General features: G+C 38.5%; 1 long non-coding RNA gene across 2 annotated transcripts in view; it reads left to right on the top strand.

Moving 5' to 3' along the window:
• Positions 1–15,448, top strand: part of LOC141743152 (uncharacterized) — a 200,033-nt gene that overhangs the window by 168,498 nt on the left and 16,087 nt on the right. For both annotated transcript variants that reach the window (XR_012586970.1, XR_012586969.1), the window contains exon 3: positions 14,518–14,715. This is a non-coding gene — a long non-coding RNA (uncharacterized LOC141743152). The remainder of the gene's footprint in view (positions 1–14,517; positions 14,716–15,448) is intronic.

Below are 15,448 nucleotides of genomic sequence, written 5' to 3'. Positions count from 1 at the left end.
ACAAACATCATCAAACTGTTAGTGGTGTTCGATGGAATTAAACTTGACAAATGGTCTCTTTTTATTGAGTAGCTGCTTGGCCCATGTACAAATGATATAATATCATCTAAATCAGGATAGTTACTCAGGAACGTGTTACCTAAGGATGTTGTATCTTACTGACTTAGCTTGTGTGTGTGTACAAATTTATATATATAAAATTCACTGAGGGCCTCAGAGTGCTTAAATGCTGCATTTGTTGGATAAAAGCTTAGGTGAGACTAAATCACAGTCAGTTCTCTTGAATTGACTTCTCCGTAAAATTGTCCTTAAAAAATGACTGTTTGAGTAGGAATGTTGTTCAAACTGTAAATACCCAATCTGCGTATTGTTTGTTCCACCCATCCCTTTTCAAATGAACAAAAGATTGACACCTTTCCAATGAAGACATGTTGGGAGGGAGTGGGGGGAGATGCAGAACTAAATCAGTAAAAAACCCTATTAGTTGTGATACACACACTTCAGTTGTAATTAGAGAATTTTGTCTTCAAGGAAAGTCACCTTGACTTTAAAAACTAAACAAGTCCTGAATGATATGCTAATTATGATGCATCTCTTTGACTAAATGGTTGAATAAGTTTTTAAGCACTCTTCTTGCTTAAGTGGTTGACATGAAGTTCTTCCTTCCCTACTTTCCCCCCCCCCCTCCCCCCAAACAGAGTTGGTTGGTCAAGTTGATCTCTTGTTTGAAATTCAATCAAGGGCATTAAAGTGTAAACCAGTTGGAAAAACAAAGAACTTAGGGAAATCATTTGCTTAAACAACAACAAACAAGCACTGGTAATCTTCTTACAGAAATTAATGAAGGGAAAACCCCCTCAGCTTGGGTGGATAATGATCCTTAGCTATCATGTAACAAGCCTAGAAGGTTTAGGGAGAAGGTGAAAATGAAGAATGCTGGATTAAACTGAACTTCCAGAGGAACAAAAAGAAATTCAGGATAAAGGTCAGTTCTCCCAATTTGAGATGAAAAGTAGTTCTGAAGTGGAAGGAGCTTAATCCTTTATGCAAATTCTGGTTTAAAGTTAAGATTTCATCTCAGAATGTTTTTTTATTTCTACGGTGTGGCTAATAAATTAAATACTTAAAAGTAATTCAGAGAACTATCTTGTTAATAGTTGCTTTATGTAATGAAAGCTTTTTCATCAGGTAGAGCTATAAAACCAGTAAATGTAAAAAAATTGTTACCTTTATCTTCTCATTATTGTCTTTAATGCTTATTCTTTACTAATTAATCTCTTCAAATTATTTAACCACAAAATTGAGATCTCTTCACATTAGAGCCTACCCCAGAGGATATTCATAAGGGACTTCCTGATAACTCAACAAAATTTAATTAGTTTTCTCAGTACCTACATGTTTATCTTTTAATAATGATAGGAGCTACCTTCACTTTAACTAAGAAACTAAACTTCCATATACTTTTACTTACAAAATTATTAATAGCTATTTCAGTAGAGGTTTTTAATTATCCTATCTCTGTTTAATGTGGAAAAAGATCATTGAACGCTGCAGTTAATTCTCCGTTCCTCTCTTCCTACACACACACACAAAAAAAACACGTTCAAGTTGTCTTCTGGTTTTCCCCTTATCTTAAGGCTCATCATTGCTCGAGGTTTGTTTTAAGTCAGTGGAAGTGCTGAAAAGCAAATTGATGGAAGTACACGTTTTGTAACTCTGCTAGGGCAGGTGGAACCATTCCCTGTCAAAATATCACATGAAAGCTTTGCTAATGAAATGAAAAAGTGGTATTTGGGGATCTATGCTCTGTCTCTAGGTAGACTCTGGGGGAAACCAGTTGGCAGTCTTCACCCACCCTAAACTCAATCCTCATACAGTGGAAGTTGTAGGTGGATGTTCATTTAGGCTCCAAGCCCACAAATACTTGCAGGCATACTCAGATTTACGGGACTGTTTGCAGTGCGTCAAGTTAACCACATATCTAGGCATGCCTTTGCAGGATCGAAGCATTGCTTTTTCTAGTCGTACATAGCTCACCTATTTTCAGACAGATGGTGACATCAGGGGGTTATAAGAATTTCAGGACATCAGCTGGAGAGGTCTGAAATGTACTACACATGGTATGAAACCTGCTGAAAAATATTCTTTAATCTTGAGGGATGTGGGGCGGGGAGGAGCGCAGGGGAAAATTGCCTTTAAAATAAGAGCAGTAATAATTACTTTAAAGGTTTGTACTGTGCTATCACCTTGCCATTAAGCCTGTTGTTGTCCTCCTTTCACGGAATTTCTCCTGGCTTATTCTCAAATACATTTAAAGTGTTAAGTAATATGAAGTCAATGAAGCTGGTGATACTTTAAAGTTCTTAGAGACTGATTGTTTTACATTTCAGTGTAGATTAGATCAGGCTGACCAGAAGTCACTATATATGAAACATCCTCGAGTGTGTAATCTATTGATTTAATTTTGTAGCCTCAATCTAGAATTTAAGTGAGAAGTCTGAAATAAGGAGTCCTTCACATTTACTTCATTGAATCTCTCTTCATGGCTTGTCAATAATTCCCTACATAAACAGATAGGAAATTGTACACATTTTGAAAGCTTGAGTAGCTGTCTAAAATATTCCAGTTAAAATCTGTTTATTCCTGTTCATTCTAAAAGAACTTCCAAGAATATTAGAAGGACTTTTTTAAATCGTGCTTAAAATAATGATTGAATGGGTGTTTACAGAGGTTTTTTTTTAAATAAAAGCCCAGTCTTGCACAAGATTTGCCTTCGGCTTTCTCAAGTAAGAATAAAACATGCCTTCGACACAACATTTTTAAGAAGCTGTTTCCCTTTCAACCATATTAATTTAGAAACAGAATTATTCTAAACCATGTTTCTTTAAACTGGCATATTTACAGTCCTTATCTGCTCCCTGTATCTGTAACCTTGAGCACTTCCAAGTCTATAAGGCATTTACTCTCAGAATATCCCTGCCCAGTTGGGCAATGCATCGTCCTTGTTTGACAGTCAGGGAACTGGGGCACAGAGAGTCCTAAGTCCTGATCCTCAAAGGTATTTATATGCTTAATACATTTCTTTCAAAAATTTAGAAGTCTTAGTTTCACTGAGAGTTAGAAGCATAACAGGAGTATGGTTTCTGAATACATTTGAGTATCTTGACCTAAATGATCAAGAGATTCTCATAGAATAGGGGTCCGAATTGGGTTTCCCAAATCTTAGGCTTGATGATTTAACTGTGGGGCCACTCTCTTCTGTAACCATGCTCCTGCAGATTAATACCTGAATCTTACTGTGGAGTAGGTGAAACGGAGACATGAAATATGTTCATGGTTAGTGATGCAAGTGTCTCTTTTTCCCATAACATGGCATACCTTGTATTTTCTAATGTTTCAGCGTCTAGCAAAACTTAGACATGAACCAGGAGGCCTCCAGCCATCCTAATAACTATGAATACATCCATCCAAATAACGGCTAACCAAGTCCAGGTTTACTGTCTCCTTTCCCTTGAAGCCCTAATAATTTTGAATGCAGTGTGTGATTGATGCAGTGTAGTCTAAGACAAATGGCTCTTAAAATGAGAAAGCTAATAGCTCAAAGATTTTTGGACTCGGAAGAGGAGGTAAATATAGTAGCATCTGTTCATCTCACAAGTTTTCTAGCACTTCTTCCTATGATTTTTAAGTGCAGAGTAAAGTTAACATGAAGGTCATTGTGATCCTCTTCAGTGCTTGTGCAAGTAGTTACACCCCAAGAGAAACTGTGTGCAGAAAAGCAAAAATCTGGGGATTCTTTTAAGGAAGACACCTAGTCTAAGATGTGCTTGTAAGTTAAAGATAGGAAGGACTATGAATGACCAAGCAGGTGAGCAGCTCACATCACTTAAGTGCTGCTAGCTATATCTTTCAGCTTGTTCTTTGCCAGCTCAAAGTTCTGCATTAAAAATATGTGTATATATAGGATCTAGGAACTGTTGCAATAAAACATCATTATTAGTACACTAAAAACCTAATATGCTATACCTTTTCTTTGTGTACTGTCCATTCTGGTTTTCAGCTTCAGTCTTCAGAGGATCCTTATCTCAATGGATAAACAGCCCTTTTTAGCTTTCGGACAAGCCTTGGACTCAAGTAGGCTTATTGATGTGACTCATCTCTGGTTACTGTTTACTCAGCTTTTATGCCAGTAGCTAAACGTACTTGTTAGCCCCTTTCTAATTTCTGTTTTCCAGCAAGATGGGAATCATAATCGTAGCTCTCACCTGCCTGCTCTCATGAAAGACTCAGAGATGGTTTTTTTTTTTAGCTGGTCTTGAGAAGCTGTATTTTTTAGAGGATGTAATTAAGAAAGTAAAAAAAAATATGCTCATTTCAAATGTTAAATTACTATAAACAAATGCATATAATGGAACCTTAGATACCCACATGAAGGAACTGTTGTTGAACTCTACTTTCTAGGCCTGACCATTGTCAGACATGATGCTCAGGTTACTGTCTGCAAATAAACTAAGCCAAAAAGAGGTTGACAAATCGAGTCTGAGAGAGTTCAAATGCTTGCAGTTCTTGGATGCCTCAGGCATGTTATGTGGAGCATAATGGCTAAATCTCAGATAGCTGAAATTCACGTAACCATTTTGAGGGAAGAACATGTCTTGGACTTTTTTCTAAATCATTTATTTTCTGTCTTTGACTCGTTATTGCTAAAAGGTCTCATCTTACACTGTCAGAATTGTGTATCTTTTATGTCATCACAGCGAGACAAACAGACTTATCAAAGTTAACCAAAGAACTTCTTGTAAATAGGCTTATTTGGGACTGTATTTGTTGATGAAGATTCAGAGTTGCCTACCTGCTGAACGAGAGCTGTAGTGGATCTGTGGAGCTTGGACTGCCAAGGCTTGCTGATAAGTGGGGAACGTTGGCTATGATGACACAGTGAATGTCTTCATACTCATTTTGTTGACTCTACAAAGCACAAGGAACGCTTGTCTTTGAGAAACGATCCCAGCACTTTGGAGGTAGACCCCAGCATCCAAAAGTAGGAGTGATAGCAAGTAATAATCTAACCTATATAAACGTTTTCTGTGTTAGTGGCTCAAGCTTGGGAGGAGCTGTAGTCATCAAGGACAATTTAGTACGTTCTGCTTCAGACAGTGAGACTGTACCAAAAGGCCTCAGGATTTTTGTAAGAAACGTCTGTCTAGTTTAGCAGGAACTCTTGGATGATTCCCAAAGGTGCCTATAATGTTCTAACTGCTGGTGTTTTTGTTGGTTCCCCTTTAATGCGGTGTTTTGCATGCTACTCCATGTGGGAGCTTTCCTAAGTTTGTTTCTAATGCAGGACTGGCTGTTCTGGTGGAGAAAAAGGTCAAGCTGGAAGGAATACTGTAAATCTGATGTTGCTTTGTGGTCAGATAGAGATGTATTAAGGACCACAGAGGAACAAAATTTAAATAAAAGGTCTTTCACTTCTGTTTCCTTGCCACTATCTGAGTAGCTTATTGCAGGACTGAGTCATCATCGTTGTATCTTGCTGTAGGCAAAACTGTTCTCTGGGACTTTGAATTGTTCCTGGGCATTTGTGAAATCCAGGTATCTTTCTGTAAAGCAGGACCAGCAGCATGATCTATGGGTAAAAAGCAAATAGACGGTAAAAAAAGACTAATATGTATATACTTTTGCAATAGTTGTAATGTGTAATATACTTAGAATGTGTAATTATTCCAATTTTACAGATGGGGGAACTGAGGCACAGAAAATGACATGTGTCATGTGAGATAACGCAACGGTTTAGTGACAAAATTGCCCTTTTCTCCTCTTGTAAGCTATGAGAAAGCTGCCCTACTCTTTTGTTTTGTTCATAATAATACATATACGATTACTCAAGTATTTCCCCAGCATGAATCTCGTGTTATTTTGAGCTTCATTCTTACCTTCATTATCCACTTAAAGGTAGGTAAAAATCACCCGAGTTCTGTGTATACTACAAATCCATACTTTGGGAGGAAGTCTTGAAATACCTCATATGTCTGATTTTTTTTTTTTAAAATACAGTTGTCAGTTAATTCACTTTCACATTTAATAATCTATACAATGCATAACTATGATTGCAGACTGTAACCTCAATTTTTCACGTTTATGGGCTTTCTTGTATATTAATCTAATGAAAAGTAAAGATTGGGCAGTCGCATGTAAAACTTCATAAATAATAGTGCTTGAGGCTGCTGCTTGAGTTGTGAAAGAAATACTGTTTTTCTCCTATGACATGAAGCTTTAAGGACTTTATGTCCTGATCAAGAAGGAATGCTTTAATAAGCATCCATGTTAGAGGGTTTGTGCTGTGTAAGCTTGGTACAGACCATATGGGCAAAAAGGCACATTGTGTGGCGACAACTGCCCTGCTTGTCATCCCCAATCATACTTGCTCTAATCCTTGTTTTAATTTACTCTGCTTGTACAGCACCAATCCTGCCAGTGCGGTCCTTAGGGTCCCTTCATTCCTGCCATTTATGACAAGGAATATGCAAAGGCACAATTATTCATCCACTAAGGTGACAGAGAAGGGCTCTGCTTGGGAATATGTTCCCAGACTTGCAGCATCATAATGTCAGTTGTTAAAGCACTTTGCAGTTGCCAACAATTCTTGAGAGACTTTTTCTTTTTTTTTTTTTTAATATAAATATTTTTGAACGCAGAAGCACTAAGACTAAATGAATCCTTATTGATTAAGAAGTGCAATGCTGGAAAGTTGTTATACGTAACGTTATCCACGCTTTGCCTTTTATTCAAATGGGACGGGTTTTGTCTTTTCCCCCTCCACTTAATTATTGTGCTCTTATCATTTGTTTAACTTCAGACAAAGGATAGTATGTTGAGCCACCCTTATTAAGTCTTACAGATTGTATATTGTTTATATTCTGCTGTACACCACATTCCTAAACGGACAAAAAAAAAAAAAAAAGCCAACAAAAAACCCTCAAGTGTAGCATTCAGCCTCTCAAGTCCATGATGTATTTCATTTGCTACGGTCAGAGCAATTTTAACAATGCCTTTCATTTTCTTATAGCCTAAAATGATTTTCTTTCTGTGAGGCCATTCTCCAAAACTTCTCTTCCCCTTTCAGGGTATCATTTGCAATTTAAAGCTAACCTGGTGAGTGTACTCACAATAGGCTTGCCCATAAAATGGTTCAAGGCCTGCCTGCATGCCTAATGAGGTTGATGTTGAGCTATTTAGCTCTTTGTCCTTCCATAATATCTACTTAATGCAGTTCAATGGGAGTGGATTGTTAGAAGCATTAAAGATTCTATTAAGTCTTTACTAAAGCCACTCTATTCTAGTCCAGCTGTATAGTGGCAAGAGCATTAAATTTGAGAATGTAGTGGGAACAAGGGGCCTGAAAAAGCACCTATAAAAAAAGGACAAATTTCCTAACGAAGTAAGACCACACTCAATTTAAGACCTGTTACTTTTGTATCTAGATCTAAAGAGTTTCTCAACGTGCATCTCGCGGCGTTCTGAATTAACTCTAGTTTCCCCTAATGGATGAACAAGGTACAGTTTTAAATCTTCATTTATTTTCAAAGCACGTGAGTCGATTTTTTTTCTTCACCACGGTATTGAAAACAAATAATGTTATAATTTTAATCTCAGAGAAACTACTAAATTCTTGCAAAGGCCTCCTTTCAGATAACATTTAAATGCAATGTGTTTTCCCATTTGCTTAAATACTGTAATGAGATTGGTCTGCATCATGAATTCAGAAATCTCTGCACTTTGGGGGAAGATAAACAACACTTCTGACAAAAAATATTCATTCAACGCATTGTTTTGCTGAAGGGATTGTTTTTTTATCAGGCCTGTATGGTACTAGCCACCAGCATTGAGAAGAGGGAAGAAAAAAAAAAAGAAGGGGTAGAATGGCCAGGATTTCACACAGTTGGCATTGACTTGGCTTGAAGAGGCAAGCACTAAGCTGTCTTTTCAACCATAGTAAAAACCCTCCATCTGGCCACCCTAAAACTCTGTTAGCTTGTTCAACTCGCTGTCGGCTGATTGGGCTTTGTGAAGCAGAAGTAACAACATCAATAGTATAAACCCTTGCCACTTGAGAGTATTACATTTCATTTCATGCTTGACTTAATCAAAACTGGGGAAATGAAATTTACACCTTTTTGATGTTCTTTTCCCTGCTGTTTAAGGAGAAGAATCTTAACCCATTTGATCTTCACATGCACCCAATAAATGACCAAATATGCCAAGCTGCCAAAAGCAGACGGCTGCCAGTTGCCAGTTTATGTCAGGTCACTGTGAGAGAGCTTAATGCAGAAGGTCTTGAGTTTCATACCAAATACCTCAATTTGCAGTACGGTATTTTGGTTGCAGCATCAACAATTTAGCCCCCGTCCCTATTAATATTAAACTATTATAAAGGAAGCAAAAATGTCATTTTTACTGGAGGGAAATATGTTAGCAGGCGGCTGTTGCGTGACAGAGTCAGGAGAGAGTGACAGAGATGAAATGAAGCTGGGTTTGAATTGCTTCTTCAAACCCTTGACATTTGTTCCTTTCTTTTCTGGCTCTGATCTACACGATATACATAGTTGTTGTTGTTGTTTTTCCTGCTAATAACAAGACAGTGCGGTGCCGGATTAAAGATTGAGTGAGTGAAAAATGGGACTGGTGATAACATTTTCCCTGTGCCTGGGGGAGGCTCATTAAGCAGGAGATCAGATCGCTTCCAAAATACATACATAAATAAAATCAACAACTAACAAAAGTTCTCTCTTGCAACTTGCTGATGGAGAAAGCTTTTGATTAGGCAAAGATGGGCCTGGAAAGAGGCTTTGCTTCTTGCCTTGCTGCCAAGTTTCAGCGTGTCGCTTGGAATTTGTGACCGACCCACAGCTGTGGGGCGAGTTGGTGAGCCCTTGTCACCAGGTCGGTGAGCTCTTGTCACCTGTGCTGGGGTGGACCCACACAGAGAAACAAACACACACAACAGGACAGGTTTCTGCCTTCCCAGTCGCCGTCCTACTCTCTTAAAAGGCCCTTCGCCTTTTGTCAAGGGCCCTCGTTTATGACTTGATGAAAACATTTGTAATAGATCATCAAATACTGATACATTCTGAGGGACAATATCCCATTTGTTAAATATAAATTAACATTAACACAGATCCCCCGTCGCAAAAAGGCAAAGGGTTTTGACACCTTTTCAGCAGGACAGGCCGGGCCCCAGCAAAGAAAGCCGAGGGCCTGTAAAGGAACTTGTCCCGAATGGTGATCCTCGGGGCTCTTGTGTGACAAGGTACATAGTTTCTATTCAGGAACAGGCAGATTATCGGTTACTATAGTTTCCCTAATGCTCAAATGGAGCTAAGGCCTAAGCTGAACAGAATAGGTTAAAAGGTGCCGATGTTTGGGCCTGCGAAACCACATGTTGAGAGTCAGAGACCAAACAAAACAAAGAGCACATCTCTCTGGTCTTTGATGTCTTCTCTGAGGGATGGGGCGTGAGGAAAATGCCGCCGTGCCCCCGCGCCCAGCACCCAGCCGGAGCGGGACAATGCGCCCGGGTGGGAGCACAGGGCGCCCGCGTCCCCGCCGGGTGCTCCGGGGGAAGCCATGAGAGGCCATCACGGAAAATCCGTCCAGCCGCACACGTTTATTCTCCCGGTTTTCCCCCTACAAGACACGCGCTGTGGTCCCAAACACAAACTCGGGACCCTTGAAGTACTAAGTTTAGCTAGGCTTAATTTGCTGTTTTCTGCATGTATTTCCTTTTAGTCTGTCCTTTAGTATTCCGTTTGTGTTGCGCGCTTTAAAAACTCTTTACAGCGCTTCAGCTAACAGCTTTTTATTTCACTGCTTGCCTCAGTGTGTGCTTTGAATCCGCTGTGGAGCTGGTGCAGCGGCTGCTCTGCGCTCCTTGCATGAATCACTGATTCTGCTCTTTTTTCCATTTGTGAGCATACAGTGTTTTCAAACAATTCATATTCACCATAAAAATGTTCCGTGTAGGATATCCCCTGATAGCATGAGCAATGCTTTTGCATTTTTCATAAGCAGGATTAAAATACCCGCTCCTTGCGCTCACCGTGTACGTTTCCTCCATTCTGTTGAAACGCGGTTTAGTATTTTAATTTTTTATTAAAACTCTTGTAAGCAAGATAAATGTGCATCGGCACTAAAGGGAGACTGCCAGCTTTGATAGGTTATATTGCCACAATTTGCTGCTGCTCTTTAAGTATTCCAGCACTCGATATCCAAGTATTATGCAAAGCAAAATTAATCAGCACCTGCATCTTTTAAAATAATAGAATTCATGAATTCTAAAGTTTTATCAGTCTTATTGTAATTCTGATTGTCGTCGGTTCTTTATACCATTATGGAAAAATATCTAATTGTAACAACTGTATTCCTATAGTGAACATATTACTTGAATTCAAACCCTAACAATGGCAATAGGATAACTGTCCTTGAATTTGAGCCTTTTGTGATACATCAATAGGCTTACAATGTGCTGAATTAGCAGGCATATTAATGGGCAGATGCAGCACCAGCCCATTCTTTTTACCCAAATCTTCTTATGCAAATACCCCATGAATCCAGTTCAAAGAGCTAGCTTTAAAATGAGCTTCTACACACATTCAGATGGGCCCTTTCACAACTGGCAATGGGACTTAGATAGAAAGTGACATGAGAAAAGTTTAGACACTTGTTTTTATAACTGAACATGATCTTGTTATCATAATCTGATACTGGTAACTGGCATGGTCTGGTTGTAGAATTTTAAGCCTTTAACAGAGGGAGATAATCTAGGCCTTTGTGCTACAATGTACTGAATCCTGCACTTGGTGAAAGCTATCAATGAGAATCGCAGTTCATGCTTTTTCAAACAAAACTTTTTCATGGTAAAAGCTTTTATCCTATGATAATTACTTAACTGATTGTAGCGGTGCCGTTAACGTTAGTGAGCTCATAACAAGGGCACATAAAAAAGGTTGCGTTATTTTAGAATAAATAAATTATCAAATAAACAGGTTTTGTTTGCTTGTTGAACTAAATGGTAATGAGGTCATTATTAAAAATGCTAATGCATGGCAGCATGGCTAGTAAAAGTTAATGTATTTTGTGATCTTTCTTTTGTTTGCAGTGTTTCTTGTGATTATTTCTCATCGACAGCATCTGTGTGAGAGTGCTTTTAATGATTTAATTGCAAACTTAGAAAAACCTGCCAAAGGAAAAAAAGGGCAATAGTTTTACTAAGTCTTTGATGTTGAAGCCCCTTCCTTTAAAGTTATTTTAAATTTGCCTGCCATTTTAATGAAAACTTGTGGTTTTCTAGGTGGTGGTTTGGATTTTTTTAAACTCTTTAAGAAGTCCAAAAGATGGTGAGAAAGAATTTCATGTTGACATTTTGCATACGTGCTGACCAAGCGTCATTAAAGCAATACTTCCTACAGAATATTCTATAGGAAGTATAACGACAACCGAGAATCGATTCTCAGCTGGAGCAAATTGGCATAACTAATTGACTTCTGTGGATCTGGTCAGCACTGTTCCAGCCTTGGCCGGTGTGTGCAGTTGATAGATGTAGATAATTTAAACTACACAAGATTATTATAAAAAATGAGGGGCGAAACAATCTGCTCTTTTACCACTGCATTTAGCGAATCACAATGTATATTAGACTAGTCTTGTACAGCATTATTGATTGGTTTATTCTTTGTAATTTTTTCTGAAATTAATATTTATAGTGTGTTCTGAAGCATTAATGAGGAGATTCTTATACCAAGATTCTTAGTGCAATAGATGAGCATAAAAGCAAGCATATCTCTTAAATAGTTATTTTTAGAGCAGTACAACAATTTCATATAGATGCATAGTGGCAAAAATATTATGGGTTGCGCTTGACAGCCTTCATGGAGGAATGCTTTATTAAGATTTAATGGTAGCAAACATGAGACTTCCACTGAGTCTTCTTCTGCACACTTTGTGTTTCAGCATTAATTAGCAGCATTATTTAAGGACATGAATACATTTGGTGAACACTTTGATTTTTAGTATCTTTTTCTGTTTACTGTAAACCTGCAATAGCAAACTTATGTGCTGAAAGAATGTGTTGAATCATTGCATGGGCACACAGAGGGCCTAATTCTGATTTCAGATGTATGTAAGTAGACCCTTCCTGTCTCAGAAATATAATCCATCACCATTGATCCTGTTGAGCCATTACTGCCTTACTCATCTGCAATAAATTTAATCTTTCAAATGAACGTCTTGCTTATCAGAAAATGTAGTTAAATGTGAAGGAACGCATTAGGGCAGTGACTGGCTGATGGGAATCTGCCCCAAAGACTGTGGTTCTGTAAGAAGCTCCTTCTGGGAAACATCAGCTACCTCAGACAGCCCCACTCTGCAGGAGAGGCTTTTCAGGGACTTTGTCAAATGGGTGTTCATAGAGCACAAAATAACTGTACATGTTACACTCTTTTGAGACTGCAAAAGATTTGTATATATCTAGCTGTATCACAGTTAGACTATGATACTGAAAGTAACTGCTTAAATCTCTCAGATTTTCATATGCTGTTGCTTTTTTGGGGTTTTTTTTTTTGCTTTGGGGATTAAGCTGAAGTGATAAAATGAAGTTTTATTTTCTTGCCCTTTTTGCTGTATCTGGGAATGTTTAACCACATCTTAGAAAAAGGCATGGAAGGAAATGGGTGTAGGAGAACCACTGAAAAGGTGAAGTGTCGAAGGTAATGCAGGAGAGAAACATAAATGGGACAGAACAGTAAAATGCCCAGAGGGCAAACTGCATGGTAGAGCACTGGAAGGAGAGATGGGGAATCATCTAGGACATCAGTATCAGACCGTCGCACTGTATGATATGTAAAAGAGGAGAGGAAGAATTTGTGTAAATTAATGGCAGATAACATCATCCAGGGAGCAGAACAAATGAAAAGAAACTCCAGCCTCTGTTTGTTGTTGTGGAAATGATTTTAAGATTTTGTGCCTCATTTTACCAGTCTGTAAAATGGGGACAGTAGTAGCAACTCTTTGAAAATGGATTTGGGGACTCAGAATGGAAATTCTCAAGAGCATGTAACCTGCTAATACCTGTTATTTTACTGCAGTTTACCAACAGGGAGTTCACGTTTCATAATGTTAACAGTAAAAAAAGGCAAAGAAAAGCAGATTGTACAAATGAAATTAATTTGAATGAGTTTCAGTCCCGTTAATGTGTCTGCTGTGCTTTTAACAGACAGACAGACAACCAGATCTGAGTAGGGAGAAGACAAAACCAATGTGTGTTGTTTTTAGAATTTATTTTGTGGTAAGTAGATTGTCTGCGAACATGGTTTTGTATAGGAAAGCAGAATTTAATATGGGGGCATGAAAATCAAGTCCTCGAGTCCTTTTGCTCAAGGAACAGATATTCTCTGAAAAAGAGAGTTTCATGGTGGTGGAGACTACTTGCAATTTTAGATCAAATTTTCAGAACACATTTTTAAAAGAGGTGCAAGGGCGATGGGAACCATTTCTGTAAATCAAACCCAGCTAAAATATTTGCAGCCAAATCATATTTTGATATTTTTCAAATTAAATGGAATGTTTTACAGTCTGAAATAAAAACTTTTCCTTTCCAAATGGCATTTTTCCATAAAAGTAAAATTAATCCATCTCAAAGAAAAGGGTTTCAGTATCATTCCTTGCACTGGTCTCATTGACTTTTACGCATTTTAGTACTTTGAGAAACTGGGATAATCATGTATTTTGGTGCTTTGAGGAACTGGATCCTACAGTGTTTGAGATAAGCCTTAGTTTGTTCTACAGACAAAGCTGAAATTCATCCCCAAGAGATTCAAATTCTTGATTTTGTCCTTTTGACATCTGGCGCTGAAATAATAGTTTCATGCCTGCTTTTCTGCTTCTTTTTGTGCACGGGAGGATTTTTTTTCTTTTCTTTTTTTTTTTTTAATGCTCATTTTTCAAATCTCCTTCCAGGGAACAGTTTGGCATGCTTTGGGCCCTCTGAGCAAACCAGTGTTTTCTAACTACAGGTGTTCACCCAGCAGTAACGTTGCACTGCGCTGCATTCCAACCAGAACAAAAAAATGAATTATACTCACAAAATATGCCAATGTTCCCAGTCTCGCGCCTTCATCAGGGCTGAAACGTTAGTATACTCTGCTAAATCCAAGTCAACAATAAAAGAATCATGAGAAGTGCGAATAGAATTGTTTCTCTGCCAAGCGGAGTGCAACGAGGCTTTACTGTTTGATGAACAGCTGTAAATACTCTAGATTCCCCCATTGCATTCATGCTGTGTAGATAGTAACGCTGGTGCTTTCTCTCTAGCATCACCAGAGTCGCTATCATTACACTCAGTTTGCTGCAGTTTTATAACTTCTCTCTGCTTTTCTTACCTTCCAGGTATTAGATGTGCAATACCCTGTAGCAAACACAGCTACAGCCTGAGCAAATTTCACCCTTTCTCTGTAATTTCAGAGCAGAATTTTACAGCAAAACGAGCATTCCTCCCATCAAAATGTCATCCAGGGGGATTTCCACGTGCACGGAACACCTCAGCATTGAATGGCCTCTTCCAAGTCATGCAAGAAGTTGGTAATGCGTTTGACAGTGCAACCCAAATGATCTTATTCAGCATGTGTTGTTCGGCTTGTGTCTCGCACTTATACCTGACAGGTGAGGAAGAAAATAATTATTTACTTAGTAATAAATAACTTCTGTTTTCTGAGATGTTTATCCTAGTAGCACTAGAGATTTACATGGATGTGTTAAGCATGGGAACAGATTAGAAGCTATCGTGTAACAGTATGGTTCTTTTGCATGGATATTGGCATAACTTTTGAGTCAGCGTGTAAGCCCCATGCTACATGTGCCTGTGGGATAAAGTAGTAGCAGAGCAGTAGCTCCTTGGATATACTAGCCATTTTCTCTTGGAAATACTTGGCACATTACAAGAGGAGCTCGATCACTGATTTAAACATAAGGCAGGTGTGGTTTCATGATATCACCGTGGCCACAGGGCTTTCTTTGTCAAACCGTAATGCTCTGGTTTGGTTTAAAAGAAAGGTATAGGTATTCACAAGGTCTCAGACCCTTTGGATAAAAACACTGGGGCAGTCGGCTTGTGTTAGACCAGCATGATGATCAGATGTCAGGTCTGCAGCATGAACGTCCTCAGCTGAGTGAGGATATGAAGGAGATAACGCAGTTAGCTCAGAAGATTTAGAGAAAGAGTTGCTTCAGTGTTTAGGATAGCCCTACAAATACACAGTTTATATAGTAGACTGACAGAGAGGAGAAAGGAGATTGCCTCCTTAATCCAGGATCTCTGAAAGAGGATGGAAAAAACAATCTGAACATGTTACAATAATTCAAATCCCTGTAAATGCTCTGTTGAATACTGAAAACC

This window comes from Larus michahellis, chromosome 4, assembly GCF_964199755.1.
Source record: "Larus michahellis chromosome 4, bLarMic1.1, whole genome shotgun sequence".
NCBI lineage: Eukaryota > Metazoa > Chordata > Aves > Charadriiformes > Laridae > Larus > Larus michahellis.
This window is presented reverse-complemented; position numbering and strand designations above follow the sequence as displayed.